The sequence below is a fragment of the Nycticebus coucang genome, chromosome 6, assembly GCF_027406575.1.
Source record: "Nycticebus coucang isolate mNycCou1 chromosome 6, mNycCou1.pri, whole genome shotgun sequence".
Classification (NCBI taxonomy): domain Eukaryota; kingdom Metazoa; phylum Chordata; class Mammalia; order Primates; family Lorisidae; genus Nycticebus; species Nycticebus coucang.
This window is the reverse complement of record NC_069785.1, coordinates 64,783,202-64,800,331: the sequence shown is the minus strand read 5'-3', so window position 1 is coordinate 64,800,331 and position 17,130 is coordinate 64,783,202. Positions and strand designations below refer to the sequence as shown.

Here is a 17,130-nt window from a genome sequence, read left to right as displayed (position 1 = left end):
CTGCTGTGTGTTTATTGCTGAGTAATGTTTTGACTATTGGAGGATTTTTCTGATTCCATATAAAACGAAGCATTATTTTCTCAAGATCTTTAAAAAACGACAATGGAGCTTTGATAGAAATTGCATTAAAATTATATATTGCTTTGGGTAGTATAGACATTTTAACAATGTTGATTCTTCCCAGCAATAAGCATGGTATGTTTTTCCATTTGTTAACATCTTCAGCTATTTCTTTTCTTAAAGTTTCATAGTTCTCCTTGTAGAGATCTCTCACGTCCTTTGTTAGGTATACTCCCAACTATTTCATCTTCTTTAACACTACTGTGAAAAGAATAGAGTCCTTGACTGTTTTTTTGGCTTGGTTATTGTTGGTATATATAAAGACTACAGATTTGTGGGTGTTGATTCTGTAGCCTGAGACATTGCTGTATTCCTTGATCACTTCTAAAAGCTTTGTAGTAGAGTCCCTAGTGTTTTCCAGATGTACAATCATATCATCTGCGAAGAGTGAAAGTTTGATCTCTTCTGACCCTATGTGGATACCCTTGATCGCCTTTCCTTCCCTAATTGCAATGGCTAAAACTTCCATTACAATGTTAAAGAGCAATGGAGACAATGTGCAACCTTGCTTGGTTCCTGATCTAAGTGGAAATGATTTCAATTTAACTCCATTCAATATGATATTGGCTGTGGGTTTACTGTAGATAGCCTCTATCAGTTTAAGAAATGTCCCTTCTATACCAATTTTCTAAAGTATTCTGATCATGAAGGGACGCTGGATATTATCAAAAGCTTTTTCTGCATCAATTGAAAGAATCATATGGTCCTTATTTTTTGTTTATGTGCTGAATTACATTTATAGATTTCTGTATATTGAACCAGCCTTGAGACCCTGGGATAAATCCCACTTGGTCATGATGTATAATTTTTTTGATGTGTTGCTGGATTCTGTTAGGATCTTATTGAGTATTTTAGCATTAATCTTCATCAGTGATATTGTTCTATAATTTTCTTTTCTTGTTGGGTCTTTCCCTGGTTTGGGGATCAAGGTGATGTTTCCTTCATAGAATGTGTCGGGTAATATTCCTTCTTTTTCTATATTTTGGAAGAGGTTTAGTAATATAGGTACTAGTTCTTTAAAGGTTTGGTAGCATTCTGAAATAAAGCCATTTGGTCCTGGGCTTCTCTTTTTAGGGAGATTTTGTATAGTTGATGCCATTTCAGAACTTGATATAGGCCTGTTCAACATTTCCACTTCATTCTGGCTAAGTCTTGGTAGGTGGCGTACTTACAGGTATTGGTCGATTTCTTTCAGATTTTCATATTTCTGTCAGTAGAGTTTCTCGTAGTGTTCGTTAAGGATTTTTTGAGGGGTCTGTTGTTATTTCGTCTTTGTCATTTCTGATGAGATTAGAGATTTTACTCTTTTTTTCCTGGTTAGGTTGGCCAAAGGTTTATCTATTTTATTGATCTTTTCAAAAAACCAACTTTTGGATTTATTGATCTGTTGCATAATTCTTTTGTTTTCAATTTCATTTAATTCTGCTCTGATTTTGGTTATTTCTTTTCTTCTGCTGGGTTTGGGGTTGGAGTGTGCTTCCTTCCCCAGTTGCTGGAGATGTCCCATTAAGTTATTAACTTCCTCTCTTTCCGTTTTCTTGAGGAGGGCTTGCAGTGCTATAAATTTCCCTCTTAGGACTGCCAGTATCCCAGAGGTTCTGGTAATTCATGTCTTGATTGTTGGTTTGTTCCAAAAATTTGGTGATTTCGTTCTTAATCTCATCTATAACCCATCTATCCTTCAGCATAAGGTTGTTTAGCTTCCATGTTTTTGTTTGGGTGTGCAGGTTCCTATTGTTATCGAGTCCAACTTTTATTCCATGATGGTCTGAGAAGATGCAAGGAATAATTTCTATTTTTCTAAATTTGCTGAGGTTAGATTTGTGGCCTAGGATGTGGTCGATTTTGTAGAATGTTCCGTGGGCTGATGAGAAGACTGTGTATTCAGTTTTGTTGGGATGAAATGTTCTGTAGATGTCTGTTAAGTCCAGATGTTGAATGGTTGAGTTTAAATCTAAAATTTCTTTGCTTAGCTTCTTTTTGGAGGATCTATCCAGCACTGCTAAAGGGGTATTAAAATCTCCAACTATTATGGAACTGGAGGAAATCAAGTTGCTCATGTCTGTTAGAGATTCTCTTATAAATTGAGGTGCTTTCTGGTTGGATGCATAAATATTAATAATTGAAATCTCATCATATTGAGTATTACCTTTAACAAATATGAAGTGTCCATCCTTATCCTTCCTTATTTTGGTTGGTTTAAAGCCTATTGTGTCTGCAAATAGGATGGCAATGCCTGCTTTTCTTTGCTTTCCATTTGCCTGGAGTATAGAGGACCATCCCTTCACCTTGAGTCTATATTTGTCTTTTAATGTAAGATGCGATTCTTGTATGCAGCAGATATGTGGCTTGAGTTTTCGTATCCAGTCAGCCAACCTGTGCCTCTTTAGAGGACAATTTAAATCATTCACATTAATTGAGAAGATTGATAAGCCTTTCTAGAGTCCGGTGGACATTTTTAATCCTTTTGTGACTGTGGAAGTTGGAATTTGATCAAAATTTTCTGGGTGGATTTACTTTTGTGGTGGAGGATTACGCTGGTCTTTTTGGAGGATAGGTCTGAGAATATCCTGGAGAGCTGGTTTAGTTATGGCAAATTTCTTCAACATGTGAATGTCATTCAAGCATTTAATTTCTCCATCATAAATAAAACTCAGTTTAGCTGGGTACAGGATCCTGGGTTGGAAGTTATTTTGTTTTAGGGGATTAAAAGTCGATGACCATCCTCTTCTAGCTTGAAAGGTTTCAGCAGAGAGATCTGCAGTTATTGTAATATTCTTGTCCTTGTAGGTGATGGTTTTCTTTTGTGTGGCTGCTTTCAGAATTTTCTCCTTCATATTAACTTTAGTGAAATTGATTATGATGTGTCTGGGGGATGTCTTATTTGGGTTGAGTCGTGTTGGAGTTCTGAAACTGTTGGCTATCTGAATTTCAGAATCTCTTGGCATATCTGGAAAGTTCTCCTTCATAATCTCTTGGAGAAAAGACTCTGTGCCTTATGAAGCCATTTTGTAGCTTTTGGGGATCCTCATAAGACGAATATTGGTTTTCTTCTAATTATTCCAGAGCTCTGAGAGAGTGATCTGTTTTTGCCCTCCATTTCTCTTCCTCTTTGAGAGTTTGGGAGCATTTGAAAGCTTTGTCTTCAATGTCAGAAATCCTTTCTTCTGCTTGCTCCATTCTGTTACTGAGGGATTCTACTGTGTTTCTCAGATCTTTGAGGGCTACAACTTCTTGTTTCAATGTGTCAAAATCTTTGTTCATTTGGTCTTTGAATTTGTTGAATTCTTGAAATATCTTTTGGGTTACTGCTTGGAATTCTAATTCGATCTTATTTGCTATCCAGATTCTGAATTCGATTTCTGACATCTCAGCTATTTGTTTGTGCATGGGATCTTGTGCTGTGTCTGCCCCATTGATCCTTGGGGGAATTGATCTACTCTGATTATTCATATTGCCAGAGTTTTTCTGTTGATTTCGCCTCATGATTGTTTTTCACCATTGCCTCTGGCTGTCCTCAGAGTTGGGGCGGTGTCTCTCCAAGATTATACCCCAGCGGCATCTTTGTAGGGAGCGACCCTGTGTAGTTCCTCTGGGGCTGCCCCAGCTGGGGAGTTCTGGCTGTGGAAGCAGCTCCGGCGTGTGACACACCGAATCCAGCAACAGGGCGGGAGGTGGTGCACATGGTTCTGGGAGTTCCTGGAGCCCAGTATCTTTGGCACAGAGAGCCCAAGGCTCCAGCGCTCTGCGCAGAGTCAGGGAGGGCTCTGGAGAGCACGCGGCTACCAGAGTCCCTGGCCAGATGAGAGGGCCAGTGTGGAGGCAGGGAGGGTATGAGAGGGAGGACGCAGGGTTGTGCGGCTCCCGAAGTTCCTGGTCAGGTCTTGCAGAGGCCTGGAGGGCACGGGTCGTGGGTCAGGGGTCACAGCACAGCTCTTATGGAGGTCCGGGCAGCACCAAGCCCAGGAGTTTGAAGTTGCTATGAGCTGTGATGCCACGACACTCTACCCAGGGCAACAGCCCGAGGCTCCAGTGTGCCAAAACCAGTCTCACTCTGCCCCTGAGGGTTAAGGCTGTAAGGCAGCTCAGTCCCTGCCTTTAGGCTGCTCAGTCACTAGGTTACTAGCTTCCGTCCCATCCGTACTCTCCGACCCTGAGGGCAGAGCTTGCTGGGGTAGTTCTCTCACAATGGCTCCCTGCGGCCCACAGCCAAACACTATTAGCTCTGTCCGGCTCAGCGGCTCAGTCTGGGGCCCTAAACAATGCCCAAAGTTCTTCATACTCCTGCTCAAGCTCTCCCCAAGGCAGTTCAACTGAGTGTCAAGTCCAAAAACACTGAAACAGTTCACAGGTAAGGCCTTTCCAGTTTGCAATCTCACTGCTGCTTGTACTTACGGCTGCCAACGGGATTAGGTCGATCAAACACATGCAACCACTTGCCAGGTTTCCACTGTTTTTGTCCTCCTCTTAGGAGGACAGAAGTCCCTTTCTGACTCCCATTTCCCAGCTCCTAGGATGTCCCAATGTCCTCCGTACAGATCTCCCAGTACCTTCATTGCTGCATCAGAAGTGTGTGTTCTGGCCCTGCCTGCCACTAACGACAAGTATTCCTTTCTCACATCTTGGGTTTCAGTTCACGTCTAACTCTCTCCCCTTTAGTGCATTTTAACATTTTAAACTAGGTCTGTACCTGGGTTCTGATTTGGGCTTGAAAAGTGATTTCTTGCTTCAGATTTGGGATAATAGAGGGGTCAATCTAGAGACCCTCTCCCTGAATTTTATCCTCAAAACCAAAGCTTATTTCTAATACTTTCTCAGTTCAAAACAAACTAACCTCAACATTTCTCTCTGATTAAAAATAAGCTGCACCAGGACTCATAAATGTCTCCCCTGACCATGGAATTCTAGCCCTAATCAAAAGCTATCAACCTGGCATCTCTCTGTAATGAGTAATTCCACATGGATTTGGGAAAAGAAAGACATGATTGAGGGGACTCTGGGGGGACACTGGGGATGCAGGGGGGAGGGAGTAAACACACAGAAGGAATGAATACCTAGGCAGAGCTCATTCAGCTTGCCTAGTGCAAGCCTAATTCTTTCCTCCCTGATCACTCTAATGTGATCATGCATTTCTATAACTACATTTGCAAATGAGAGAGTCAATTCAATAACCACTACCTAATTCTATAAAGCGTTGGGATGTACTTGTTTGAGGGAAGCTACATGGAATTAGGTCCTCCCAACTGGGAACCGTCACTCTTCAGTGCTAGAGTCTGTAGCACACAGATCGCCCGTGCCTGGACAACCTAACAAAAAGTGGGATCACTGGACCCAACCAAGCAGGCTGGCTCTGCTCGAAGTTCCTGTCCTAGGGAACAGGAACTTGGTCTTGGGGCTTGCTGAATCTGCAGATCCCCAGACTTCAACCTGGAAGAGTCTGCTTCAGGGCAGCTAGCTCTAGGGCCAGCCTTTAGAAACCATGTTCTGGCCCACTCAGAGTAGCCAAATTCTATTTTGGCGCTATGAGCCCCTCAGACTAGCATGTCAGGCAGCCTAAGTCTAGAAACCACTGCTGTGAGTGGACACGACAAGAGCAAAAATGAAAAGGCCCATGAGGGAGGGACGGTGGGAGTTGGTCTCCTCTGTATCCTCAGGGGATTGAGAACTCTTGAGAAAGATTAACCTGTTCAAGGAGCATCTCTGGGAAGCAGACTGAGCCTGAGTTTCTGAGGCATCAGGGGTTGTACATTCCACTCTATTCACCTGTCCTGATAACTCAGTCACCGGCCGTTTACCTAGGCTCCCTCACCACCTGCACCTGTGCAAATTCAGACTCTGAGGGAACCCCACCCCCCTGTGAAACCTTCCTTGGCCATCCAGGTTGAAGCTGCCTCTCCCACCTTAAACTCCTAAAACACGTATTGTTCATACCAAGTTCCCAACTCGCATGCTAATAGCCCATGCTTGTTTAAAAACAAAATTAAAGACTACTTGAACAACAAAGTCTGGGAGAACTGAGATTATGTAGCTATGCACACAATTATGGAGATTAAACTGTTTAATTTTGTTTGACCTAGCATTTTCTAAACTCAACTGATCTAGAAACCCATTTAGTAAGGAAACCCTTATTACCTTCTTGCAGAGTTGATGATGCATGGGAAGAGGTGGGAGATGCCATTCTATTCCATTTATCCACCAGCTAACTATGCCATGTCTGACCCAAACCGTTACTTAATCTTAGGCTATTTAGATGTGTGAAGTTACATATAACCTTAAGCACATCTTACCTGTCTTTGAACTCCCTACAGCTCTTAGTCTAGCCCTCATACAGAAATTCAAGAAATTATTTAATTTGAAAGTGTTAAAAATGATGGTAAATGCCAAAGATCTGTTTTAGGATATAAATAAGAAACTTAGAGATCAAGTAAGTTTCCATTCTTTTTTTTTTTTTTTTCTTGCAGTTTTTTGGCCAGGGTTGGGTTTGAACCCGCCACCTCCAGTATATGGGGCCAGTGCCCTACTCCTTGAGCCACAGGTTCTGCCCTCCCATTCATTTTTTTTATGTAAGAAAACTGAAGCCTGTAGATGTAAGATGGATAATCCAAACAATAATAGAACCCTGATAGGAACCCAAGTCCTCTGACTCTCTAGCTAGTATTCCTTCTGCAATATAAGTAAGCTCTACCATTCCAGGCTCCACTTGCTTTTCCAACAGGTAAAGGAATACAGGGCATTCCAGCAATTTGAATACCATAGACATCACGACACAGGCATACCAAGTACAAAGAACTGAATGCAAAAAGATGAGAAATACCAAAGCTCAGCTAAACAGGAGTTAAGCACTCTTAGAAGATTACAGATTGCTTGTTAGGATTTTAAAGCTTCAAAGCTCAATATTAAAAGTATCAAGAGGGCGGCGCCTGTGGCTCAAGGAGTAGGGCGCTGGTCCCATATGCCAGAGGTGGCAGGTTCAAACCCAGCCCCGGCCAAAAACCACACACACACACAAAAAAAAAGTATCAAGAAAAGACTTGTAGTTTTGTAGTTTTTACAAGTGCATACGACGCTTGACTGTTTACTGGAACATCACGTTAATAGTTTCAGCATTTACTTCTTAGAGAGCTACATTTATTTGAGGCCACTTAAGAGTGTGCACACATACATATCACATGTGTGAATCACTGTCTGCTCCTAAAGGAGTCCGGTAATAAAATTGTGATCTCTGGATCAACTTCAGCATATACAGCATGGCTTCTTCGAGGCAGGTGGGGTGTTACATGCTAATGCAGAATCAAGCCCTTGGAAGGTGGAAGTGTAGGTCTCTGCTCCTTTAAAGGCCCACAGGTGATTGAGATCCACAGGTAGGGAGAACTGCTCTGGGGCCTGGGGTAAGCTAAGTCTCACTTGCAGTGCTGCTGAGCATTTCAAAAGAACCAGCTCTACTCCTGAAGGTCAATTCCTGCGGCAAGGCCTCCCTGATCCCTGGAAAATTCTCTCCCACCCAGAAATTGACCTGGACGGCTGATACTGAGCACTCTCCTGGTAACTCTGGTCATGATACATAGTAATTACAATTTCATTAAAGCACAAATAGTGGTTCTTTGAGCTTTTAGTTCATCACTAAGGCCCACCCGTTCTCCATCAGCCCACGAACGCACATGCGCCAACGCTGAAGATGACAGGCCACGCCACAGGACCCCACTGCCAGCACCCAGCATGAGCCTCCAAGCAGCGGTGGCTGTTTCTGCCCCTTCCGCCCCACTCGGTAAAGCACACTGGGATGCAGGGAAGGCAGAATCAGTCTGACTCCAAGAGCTCCTTGCTGCCTCTTCTCCAGGTAAGTCATCCACAACGCTTAGCGTCTTCACCAGCAATTAGCAGCAAGTTACTTTAAGACGTCTCACAATTGGTTATGACAGGTTATGAGTCAGGACACTGCTAGTAAGAACTGTTGGCTTAACTAGTTACTAATAACCTCCAGGTAGTGTTGGAGCTGGAGACAAAAGTCGAGAGCTTCTGGACTATCTTTGTGTTTTATCATTCATATGAATGTGTAAGTGAGGGGGGAGGGCCCATGGAGGGAGGGTATTTGGAGGGATCTCACGTAATGCACAACAACGCAAGGGCGCATTTCAAAACTACTAAGAGTATATTATAAAATGTCTTACCACAAAAATAAGTGAGGTGAGGGTTCTGTTAATTAGTTTGATTTAAGCATGCCACATTGTATATCAAATCATCAAATCATATTGTACCTAATAAATGTATAATTATTTAATAAAAATTAAGTAAAAACAAAGAGGTTCTTTAGAAAAGTAGAAATATTGACCCATTCAAAAATCTTCACCAATTAAAAATCTTCAAAGTCTACATATTGAACGTTACGGGGTAAATCATACATGTTTACTATGAGAGTATTCACACATTTGGGGATTCACAAGAGCTCCAAGATGAAGGTTATGCTTCTTTATGGAAATTATTTCTTAGTATAGTAGAACATGCCATCCACAGAACCGACAACTCTGTGGAGACCAATGACCTCCCATCATTAGAGACCATTCCGCAGCCCTCCTCTCTGTCCTCCCAGCAGCATCTAGAATTTTAACTTCACCTTCCTCCAACATGTCCCTGGCTTTTCTTCCTCCTCTCTGGCCATGCCTTTTCAGAGTCCTCTGCAGGTTCAAACCGCTCCCCAACACCACTAACTGTGAACATCCTTCCAAGGCTCACAACAGCAGGTGCTCAATAAAGTTTTCTTGACTGGATGGTGAGTTCTGTTAATATCTGTCAACTGCTATTAATAGAAACCAGATTCCCATTTTATGGGTACTGAACAGACACGTGATTTTCAACTCATGTGCCACAGCACACTGGTGTGCCGTGAGAGGATCTCGGTTGTGCCACGAAAAATTTTAAAAGATCATTGATTACATTATTTTTGAAGGAGTTCAAAGCAAAGCATGTTCTTTTTCTTGACTTTTTGTTTTGTTTTGAGACAGAGTGTCACTATGTCGCCCTCGGTAGAGTGCCGTGGTGTCACAGCAACCTCAAACTCCAGGGCTTAAGCGATTCTCTTGCCTCAGCCTTCCAAGTAGCTGGGATTATAGGTACCCACCACAACACCTGGCTTTTTTTTGTTATTGTTGTTTAGCAGGCCCAGGCGGGGTTCAAACCCACCAGCCTCAGTGCATGTGGCCAACACCCCAACCACTGAGCTAAGGTGCCTACCCTACTCTTTTTTTTTTTAATCAACATAATTTAAGTATGCCACAGAAGCTTAACTATAGGTTCAAGTGTGCCATGAGATTAAAAAAAAAAAAAAAAAAAAAAAAGGTTGAAAACTGCTCTCTAATCGGCAGATGAAATCAGGAAGAATGGGGAAGGTCCGTTCCCACCCTACTCTCATCTCTTCCCAGGGCTCCTTAATCTTTTTGTTTTGGGTTTAGGAATTTCAGTAGTTATAGGTCTCTTTTGAGGTGGAAGGGAATAAAAATTAATGAACAGGAAAAGAAATCCTCCTTTACAGCTTTAATAAAGAGCTCATTCACTGTACAACAGTTTCCTATTGCCCGAGTTTTAACACTATAACAAAGGTGGAGAACTGTTACCAATACAAGTCCCTGTCCACTAGAAATGTGTTAATAGGGATTTTTTTAGAGCTTCAGTTTTATGTTAGAACAAGTTAAGGAAGGATGCAGGAAGGGCCTGGACGAAAACCACACACTGTTATCAGAAGTAGTAACAGAAGGCATTCATTCAATTAGATTTTCAAAGAATACAAATTATTAAAATGATTAACTATGGTAATCTGAATAACGACACTCCCATTGATGTCCATACCTCAGAACCTGTGAATGTGTTGCTTTACATGGCAAAGGGAGAGGAGATCAAGGGAAGGAGAGTGAGATAGGGAGAGTAACCTGGATTAGCCAGGTGTGCCCATGTAATCACAAAGTCCTTAAAAAGGGCCAGTGTGAGAATTAGATGTGACAATGGAAGCAGAGTTCAGAGAGGGAACTAGGAAGACGCGACAAGAACTGGCTCTGAAGACAGAAGATGAAACCACAAACCAAGGAATGCAGGAGGCCTCCAGAAGCTGGAAAAGCAAGGGAACGGATTCTCCCCTCTGAGCCTCCAAAAAGAACACAGCCCTCCTGACCCCTTGACTTCTGAACTCCAGACTGTAAAAGTAAATCTGTGTTGCTTTAAGCTACTAAATTTGCAGGAATCTGTTAATGTTTTTGTTTTGATTTGATTTTTGAGTCTGGGTACTAAGATATGGGGGGGGGCGCCAGGAATAAAGTGTTTTTCTTATTCTCTTCACTCAGTACTACACTCTGGTCCCCACAACGTGGGGATTTCTCTGCACACACCAACCAAGCAATTCTGCAGTTGATTCTCCTGCAAACATCAGCTGGGTGTGCTCTAATTCAATTCAATCCTGACACCATCCACCTGGAAATAGTGTCACATTCCATAGAATGAAGGTTCAGTCCCACAAGCCTGCACCCCCCCGCCCCCCAACTTCAGATGCCAGTCACAAGTCCTAGGCCTGCTCGCTCCTGACCAATGGGCTATGAATTGGGGTCCCCATGACCCCTCCTTGGGTTCAATTAATTTTCTAGAGCAGCTCACAGAACCCAGGGAAATACTACACTACACTTACGTCTACCCATTTAGCATAAAGATGAAGCACCAGATGGAAGAGATGTGCAGGTGGGGTGCGGGGGCAGGAGCATAGAGCTTCCAAGGCCTCTCCAGGCACCCCACTTTTTCAGCTGTCTGGAAGCTCATATGAACCCCATCCTGTGTTTTTATGGACAGCACATCACATAGGCATGACTGATTACAGCACTGGTTACTGGCGATCGATTTAACCTTTGGCTCCTCTCCCTTCCCCAGCAGCCATGAATGGTATCTAACATGGGGGCAGTTCTGAGGGCCTGAACCCTCAGTCTGTGGAATCTGATCCTATTTCCAGGAAGATGCAGTGAAAACTGAGTGAGAGGACTGACTGCCAGAGAATTGCTTTGGGGGTGAGGACCCCTCCAACAACTGGTGTCAGCAGTGCTGAGTGACCAGGGGAAAGTAGAGCACAAGAGAAACATAGTGAGTTTTTACTTGTATTCAGGGCAGAGTCCACCTGAAGCTCACACACGGTAGAAAGCCCTCCAAGAATACAAATCAGCACAGGGCTTTGGAAGGGCTTCCCTTCGTGAGGGGTCTGATGCTGAAACATCATGGCGTTGTGGCAAATTCATCCACACCTGCACTGGAACGCTTGTCCACTCATCAACATCTGACCCATCACCAGTGCAACACAGCGCCGGCACACACATCACCAAATGCCATCCCAGGGGAAGAACTCAAAGGGGCAGGAGCTAGAGAAAGCACTCATTGGACAAGCCATCTATTATACACCAGCGTGCCTACACCCAGAACCTGGCTTGGTCTCCACAGGCAATTTTCTAAAAGACAGAAATAGGCTTATTTTATCACAGTGGTTCTCAACCTGTGGATCGCGACCCCTCTGGACCATCAGAAAACATATCCTGCATATCAGATATTTACATTACGATTCATAACAGTAGCAAAATTATAGTTATGAAGTAGCAATGAAAATAATTTGATGGTTGGGGGTCACCACAACATGAGGAACTGTATTAAAGGGTCGCGGCATTAGGAAGGGTGAGAACCACTGCATAGAATGTATCCTTTGGAACAGTCTTTGCCATAATAATCATTCATCATGCTCTCAATATTTGCTGAGCCACACACAGGGAGGGGACAAAAATGGTTGAAATTAGCCTCAAAGAGCTAAATTTCTGAAGGGATGAACGATGCGACACCTGTAGCATATGCTGCTTTGCATGACAGCGCCATTTCAGAAGAGAGATCAATCATAAGGGAAAGCAAAAGGATCAATAATTCCTGCTGTGGTGACGAGGAAGCCAAAGCCAAGACAGGGATGGAAGGTCGAGAGAGAAGAAAGAGGTTACCATGGAAACGACAGAGCCGAGGCGGACACCCAGCACTGTCCTCCCCTGGCCTTGGGCACAAACACCACCCTACCCTTCAGGTTGGAGTCTGTTACAGGAAAAATGCTCAGGCCCTAGGATGTACTTACTGACCTGCAGACGGGACCATGCTCTGGCCACGTTCCTGATGTGCCTCACCCCGGTGAGTGAAACCTGTGCCACACACGTCAGCAAGCAGAGGGAAAAGTCACGTAACAGGTAAGGACAGTCTGGCCTCTGTCTCAAATTTAAATGCGAAGAGTTTAAAAAGGCACATCACACCATAAATAATGTTTCGACTCTAACTGGATGCTAAAATGTAAGTTACTCCCTCAGAGGGGTGGGAAGAATCAAGTTTGCAAGAGGCCCAAGCTGAGAAAGACAGGAAGATACACGAGACTGTGGGAAAGGTGCACAAAGGCATAAAGGTTAAGACTGAACTGGGAACAGACAGCGCAGTGTCCCGCACACCGCGGGTTCTCTGTGAACATCCCGTGAATGAGTAAACACAAACATGTCTAATAAGCGAATGAACAGACCATCCAGGTTATCCCGCCCGTGTCAAAACTCCAGTCTCTGCACCGGGAACTCCTGTCCCAGCACAGAGTTTCTGTTCCTAGAATAACTTTAACCCTGGGTAACTCAGAGACAGCTGAAAGAGACAGACACCAAATACCTTCTTACCCCCTCACTAATGGCCCCTGACTTTATCCTAAACCAACTTTCAAAATCATCAGTTCACTGGAACCAAAGCCAAAATCTCAATGTTCCCAGAGGACAACGCCTACCCACAGGGAAGAAGTCCAACCCTAGCCAGAAGCTTTGTCATCACAGAGTCTTTGACTTTGGCCACTCACCAGAAATAAACGTTCATTCTCTCTCTGGGGATTCCAGAGGCTAGTGGCATATGGACCCAACCCACAACAACTAGATAAGAGAGGGCAAATGTTCAGTGTCTGTGGATTAATCTGGGTCCAGGATGACTAACAGGTTTCATCACACATGGCAATTCTAATCAATCGGCAGGGGCTGAATCTCCAAGGCAGAGAAGCGTCATGATCTTCTAGCAGTGTCTGTCCTGGTAGCGAGACAGAACGTGACTGCACCTGGGCCACGCACTCACTGTCCTGGGTCCTAAATTATGTTGTACAGTTACATTACATATGCATAAACATATTTATAACCAAGTACAGACCATGTCTTTTGCCTGGATTAGTTTGTACAAAATAAAGAAAAACCACATTACAAGCAGCTATATCTTAATCACAACTATGTTATTAAGTCCGAAGTACAAAAGAAAAAGAAAAGAGAGAGTAGGAAGTGTGAGTCCAGTAAGCGCTGGCACAGCTGTGGCTAGAAGGATCCAACTGTGCAGGGCCAGCCAGGGGACCCCTCTCTCCCCAGGTCCTCAGGATCCCCTGTGCCTGTGCCCTAGCTTGGGCACATCACACATGAGAGAATTTGGCAGGGCAAGGGGGACTGATCCCGCAGAGTGCCATTTACTGGTTACAGCACTGTTGAGTGGATTTGTGCGGGCTCAGTAGCCTAATCATCCTTATTCCCAGGCTTGGTCCTAAAGATGCTGAATGCTGGCCCCACCTAACTCCCAACTTCCGTCTCCCACCCACTCCATGGTAAACAACATGTGCCAACTGTAGGAGACAAATCAGAAATACTTCAAGTGCCCACAGGCAAGGAGACCCCCAGCTCCTTAATAGTTAAAACGTTGATGTATGTTAAGAACAAAAACTTAGCATGTGAAGCTGAGCGTCCATTTACAGAGGGGAATGAGGCTGAATGGAATGTGACTAGGAAAGGACCTTGCAGGTAAGACAAGGTTGTCTTCAACTTACAAGGACAGGATATATTTCCACAAGGAAAGTGTAATAGCCTCTGTTTATCCTTCCAAATGTGCAAAAAGGAGGTGGTCTGGCCACTCCTGTGCCCCTCTGCTTTCTCTGAAGTAACCGTTACTGGTTTAGATCATGCCATGCTTTTGGGAGCAGCAAACAACAGCTCACCACCAGATATCCTGAAACTAAGTTTGACTACCTGACAGGCTGGCCTGTCATGATTCTCTGAATGCTTTCTGGCCCTGAGCTCATCCCACTCCATCCCCTGTAATGTCTACCTTCCCCGCTGAGCTGCTGGGGCCCAGGGTGCATCAGCTCCCACCAGAGGCAGGGGTGGGAAAGGGGATGGTCTACCAATGTCTGGTGCTCCTCCGACACTCCAAAGCCTGTACATCAATTCGCTGCACTGCCAGTGGTAGCATAAATGATTCATAACTGTAGTAATCAATACATTTTTGCAGATGCATTAACCCTGATGATTTTAGGGGGAAATTATAGAGTAGGATGCAGGGGCCACGGCACCAAGTTGGTAGACACATAAAAACGCACAAATCATGGTGCTTTTTGAAAGTATGGTTTTACAGGGGAAAACATAAAGGCACATGTACCCTTAGGCAGGGGCTAGGATTAGCTCGTGTCAGTAAGATAGCTCCAGGTATCCCCAAAGCCACAGTCCTATGCCTACGACCTTTGCCCAAGTTTCGTTCTACCAACAGACACCTAGGGACAGGATCAAAGAGCACCTTTCTTGTCTCATTAATGTTCAAGGTCACAAATGGCAAACAGGAGGCAAGATGGCAGTAATGCCCACCTCGGTGGTATGGCAGCTGTTCTGATCCATCGCCGTGCTCTGAACTACGGACACTAACCTGGCCTCCTGATCTCTCCCCTCAAAGCTCCGAGCAGCCACTACCAATCAAAACCAAGCACCAGGAGGTATGACTGAACGTGAAACCCATTTGTGCCCCTGCCTAACTCCTGCTGCTGCCAGGGATGAATCAGTCTTCCTAGACCCTAGGCAGTCTGTACGCCATCATGGGAGATGCTCTTTTAAAAACCTTGATGGTATTTTTCCTAAAGCAGTTCATAATCAATATGAGATGAAACAGAACTGTGCAAATAACAAAAAGCCAAAGTGATAAAAGTCCGCTAAACAAACATGCTAAAGATTCTATTGACATGTTAGAGGATGCACATAAAAGAAAAACCACAGAATCAAAGAATCACAGAGCAAACAACCAAATCCATACGCGGCCTTGAAGACACTCCCCCAAACACCTGATTCCTGCAGGCCCCTCGAGGCTCCTCTCACAGGCTTGCTCCAGCCACACCGGCTTTCACTGGTATCTCAAACACAAGCAGCTCCTGCCTGTTGCAGGCCCTTCCCCAGGCAGATTCCTCAACATGGAATGCACCCTCCTCCCTCTCCACAGACACCCTGTGACCCACTCAAAAAGCCTGGCTAACTCCCACCCAGGCTACAGGCTGAGACACGGTTCCCTCGAGGGAACCTTCCCTGACCAGGGCAGGACTCCAGGTCACCCACAGTCAATGCCTGTTGGAGTGAATTCCATCTAAGTAGAAGCCTGGCTACACTGTCAATGGGTTCCATGAGATCCGGGCAGATGCCCACTCTGCCCACCATTAACAATGTAACTTACAAGGAATACTGAACCAGTGAACTAACAGATCAAAGGATGAGTGAATAAACAGGGCAGACAACTACATTAGAACTATAAGTCAAACAGGAGTTTAGCAGGAGCTCTGTGATGCAGACGGCAATGGAAGTCAGGAGAAAGATGTGTCTGTGACATCAGTGTCAACAATAAGGCATAATCCTGATAGAGTGGAGAAGGTAGACAAAAACAGCACCCTGGGCTCGGCGCCTGTAGCTCATACACCAGAGCTGGTGGGTTCAAACCTGAGCTGGGCCTGCCAAACAACAATGACAAGTCCAATCAAAAAAATAGCCGGGCATTGTGGAGGGTGCCTGTAGTCCCAGCTGAGAGGCTAAGGCAAGAGGATCGCTTAAGCCCAAGAGTTAGAATTTGCTGTGAGCTGCACTCTACCAAGGGCGACATAGTAAGACTCTATCTCAAAAAAAAGGCATCCTGAAGCATGATACAACATCCAAAATTCATAAAAGATTAATAAACTTGACTACACAAAAAAAATTAAATGTCCTGCAGTGGAAAAACTAGTAACAAAGACTAAACAGGAGAACGTATTTACAGCATGTGACAGACACGAATTTCCATACTACTACATAAAAGCAAATAAATGAGATGCAACACCACAACAGATACAGGAGCAAAGAACACAAAGAGTGAACAGAAAAATGCAAATGATTTAAGCATATACAAGATGCTCGAGCTCATGCACACTGAGTGCTATCCCATTTTCACCTACCAGATTGGGAAAATATAATACTGTGTTGGTAAGGGTTCGGGGGAACAGGTACTCACATACATTGTTTGTGAGACAATTAACATGCATACAACTTTTTTGCAGGACAATTTTTAGCAATATTAAAGATGAACGTGCTGTGACTCAAGCATTTTAGGAATTTCGCCCGCAGATGTATTCATACTTGCACGGGGAAGAGCGCAGGCATGCACAAACACACACCGCCAGCAGTGCATAAAGCAGTAAAAAGTCTAGAAAGGACCTGAATATCATTATGGAACCATTTAAGAGCTGCAATGGAATGTAATACTGCTGTTAAAAAAGAAGGAGGCTGAACCGCCAGATCCAATGTGAAATAATGTACGATGGTTAAGGTTTTTTTAAAGGTATGTAAATGTATGCACACGATGTACTATGGAGCTGTGGTCTCCAACCCCTGGGTCGAAGACAGGTACCAGTCTGTGGCCCATTTAGCAACCAAGCTGCACAGCAGGCGAGCCACCTGGGGGCAAGTGAAGCATCATCTATATTTATAGCTACTCCCCACTTCTCCTGTCAGCAGATTCTCACAGGAGCTTGAATTCTTCCCCCTTCTCCCGGCATCAGATTCTCACAGGAGCTTGAACCCTGCTGTAAACTGTGCGTGCGAGGGATCTAGACTGCGTGGTTCCTATGAGAATCTAATGCCCAGGGATCTAAGGTGGAGCTGAGGCAGGAAGGCTAGTTCTGGAGAG

General features: G+C 44.2%; 1 protein-coding gene and 1 pseudogene across 1 annotated transcript in view; one reads left to right on the top strand and one right to left on the bottom strand.

The window, feature by feature from the left end:
• Positions 1–17,130, bottom strand: part of TLN2 (talin 2) — a 453,366-nt gene that overhangs the window by 398,302 nt on the left and 37,934 nt on the right. The gene's annotated exons all lie outside the window — the stretch shown is intronic.
• The window catches only part of LOC128588700 (uncharacterized), a 36,943-nt pseudogene continuing 36,616 nt past the window's right edge, over positions 16,804–17,130 (top strand).